Source organism: Scophthalmus maximus, chromosome 21, assembly GCF_022379125.1.
Source record: "Scophthalmus maximus strain ysfricsl-2021 chromosome 21, ASM2237912v1, whole genome shotgun sequence".
NCBI classification, from domain to species: Eukaryota; Metazoa; Chordata; class Actinopteri; order Pleuronectiformes; family Scophthalmidae; genus Scophthalmus; species Scophthalmus maximus.
In genome coordinates this window covers 6,122,221-6,125,383 of record NC_061535.1, presented here as the reverse complement: position 1 = coordinate 6,125,383, position 3,163 = coordinate 6,122,221, and the positions used below count along the sequence as shown (strand labels likewise).

Genomic DNA, 3,163 nt, shown 5'->3' with positions numbered 1-3,163 from the left:
TGATTGGAGCTGAACTGGTGGCAGTTTATTAATACAAATTCACACACACACACACACACACACACACACACACACACACACACACACACACACCCACACCGCCACCATGTTGCACCACCATGTTTCTACAGCAGCCCAGAACAGACAAAACCGAACACGATGTGCAACTTCACCATTAGATGCCACTAAATCCTAGACACTGCACCTCTGATAGACAGATAACAGTATCATTTCGAGAATGAGGAATTTCATTCCATTCTCTAAACAGTGCTCTTACCTTTAGCACACCACTTCCTCATGTAACATTCCACTTTGTACCACTGTAGATGAGCATTTCTGTGTCGGTATTGTTTTTGCTTCCTCCTGTATCCTGCCACTCTCCTCTCACTCGCCCCTTCGATGATGCTGCAGCTCCTCTCAGGGCTGTGTCGTGGAATCCTCCCGCTTGTCAATAATTCATCAACAGACAAGCTCATGACACCCTGACTGCACTTGCCCTGTGAGAGAAATCCTCAGGAAAGTCATACAGGTAAATCGGGTTTAGAGCGGAGCACAAGGATGCCAGACAGAACCACGTGGGAGCATGTGTGTCTCTTTAGTGACAGGTTCTGGCTTTGACGTGATAACACGGTAGGAAACACGATATTTAATTATGTTCTAAACTGAAAGGGGGCTTTGTGAGCAGCAAAATGAAATATGAATTCAATTATTAATCACAAGACGAATGGCAGATCAGGGACATTTCCTTTTATAATTTGAGGTCAGAGCAAGTTAGTCAAGTTGCTTGAAAGGTGTACAGGTCCCTCCTGTTCTTTGGGGACCTGGGGAAGGAGAGATGAACACCTTTTGTTTCTCACATTCAATGACAAAAAATAACCAAATCTTCTAGTTCATCAGATTTGTTTGTCTTTTTCTCTCACTCAGGTGATCCTCGCAGAACTCTCCCCCGAGTAAAGGTTAAAACTGGAAGCAAAGGAAAATATCCACTGTTGCGAGACTGATGAAACACTGTTTTCTATATCTGTGAGAGGTGGAGTTGGTAAATTGTTAGTAACATTCCAGTTTGCATCCACACATTCACTGAGCAAAGTTAAAATAATGCATCACTCACTCACAGTTTAATTCCTGTGTGTTTAATTTGGCTTTGTGGTTCACTGATATGCTCAGTGCTGGACCACAGTGGCCATAAATGTCATTACATATCTACTCAAATTGCTAAAGCAACATTACAGCTCACAAAAGAAAAGAAAAAAGATACAATCACAACATCCATTTGGAGAATGAAGAGCACAACTTCGTAGGAAAAGGTCATACATAAGTCAAACCAGTAAACAAACCTGTAATACATTTTTTTTTAAACTATACAAACCAATGCATCCCTGCCACCAATAAAGGCATCAAAAAATAATTTTACTTATAATTCTTTACCCACAGCAGTCAGAAGTTTATGGGATTGTGTCAGTAGTAATGTTAGATATCCACAAAACTCAATGTTATAGTGTCCATCAAAACATTTTTACGGGCTGGATTTAAACAGAAAAGCTGAGTGACACCCTCTTATTTTGTTTGAGCACTATGATTGAAATGCCAACTAATCCATATTCAACACCAGTCCAGGATCCTAAGGTTCCGAAGTCATCGATGTTTAAGTATTGGTGCTTTGAACACACCGAAGTCCGACTGCTGTGCCAGCGATGTAGGGTGGAGATGGAACAGCTACTGCTTCAGTTTCTCATGTCGTTTACAGAATGCATTACATCTAAACAAAGGAAATTAGTGGTTAGTATTTGTCTTGTCACAATTGCAGCCCAAAAGAATAGTGACAATTAAAAAGAAGGAAAATAAAATCTCAGGGATCCCTATCAAGGTTGTTATTTATGTTGTGTGTGTGCTTTTAAAAATCAATTATGCCAATAATGATATTTTAAAAAATCCACAATCAGTGAAACTATAGTTTAGATATCAAATAGTATAAGGACAGCAACAAGTGCGCATGTTATTGAGAACAAAAGTTTTTTCATCAAAGTGGGTTTCGGTCGAATGCAGAGTTTGAATTTTGTTGTAGATACTGGTTGAGATATAAAAAATAGCTAAAAGAAACAGACAATCAAATGTAATAAGATAAAATATAATACAACTACACATAACATAAATTAGACATAAAGCTGACAAATACAAAAAAGACCCACTCAAAATATATATTATTTCCAGACAATGTGCCTGTTGTACATGAAATGACAGTTGTTGATTCTGTTCCTACCAATTTCATAAATAAATATGAAGTACCTTCACCTGGATTTTGACACCTATTTAAAAAAAAAAATGGTAAACACGTCCAAATCTGCCAGTTACCGTTTTATTTATAATTTCCTTCACGTACCTTCTGTCCTTGTGACCTAGGGTCAGAGAGTCCCGGTGGCACCGTCCAGGAGTTCTGTTGCAGCCGGTGTGGATGTGTTCCCCTGGGTAGGACCTGGGCCTTCAATACTTTCTGGCTGCACTGGTTGAACACCTCCTTTTGTATCAAAGGGAAGTTTGTTGTCTCCACTTGCCTCATGATCAGGCTGAGAGAAGAAAGTCACAGTTCTGTTTCCGCCGTACAAATGCATCGCAAAATATACCACGGTGAATAAAGCAGAAACTGCCACGACCTTAAAGATTATTTTCAGCATTTTTCTGCTCCCCCTGAAGATGAGCACTGCACTACACGATCAGCAGCACTGGTGTGGCCCCGCAACAAGTTAGACGAGTTGGTGTTTCAAAGAAACCAGGCAGGTTGGGCTGGTGAGGTTAGGGACTCACCCCTGTCCTTAAAATATATCTGCATGTGTCTTCTCCTCAAGTTAGTCAATATCTAGTGACTGATTGTAGGGACTGTCGTGTGTCTGAGTAAAGTATATCCACAATATTATGATATCTGTTCATTTGTACATTATCTCTATATTTATTACAAACTGATGTTAATTAATTTCCACTGTATATTATGATAGCCTTTTTTAAAAACGGGGTTAACAAAGTGCTTCTACAGACGGAGCAGGCATAGGATACTCAGGGATAGTCGCAATAACACTAATAACACAAAATAAATGTGATAAAAGGAAGACGTGACGTCAAAGCATCGAAAACAGTAAATACAAATAAAAGCAACGAGAACAATAAAAAG

General features: G+C 39.4%; 1 long non-coding RNA gene across 1 annotated transcript; it reads right to left on the bottom strand.

The window, feature by feature from the left end:
• Positions 1 to 1,117: 1,117 nt before the first annotated feature.
• LOC118291387 lies at positions 1,118 to 2,732 on the bottom strand. Its single transcript, XR_004786651.2, has 2 exons — positions 2,381 to 2,732; positions 1,118 to 1,759 (listed from the first exon to the last, which is right to left on the bottom strand). It is a non-coding gene; the product is annotated as an uncharacterized LOC118291387 (long non-coding RNA).
• Positions 2,733 to 3,163: the final 431 nt, after the last annotated feature.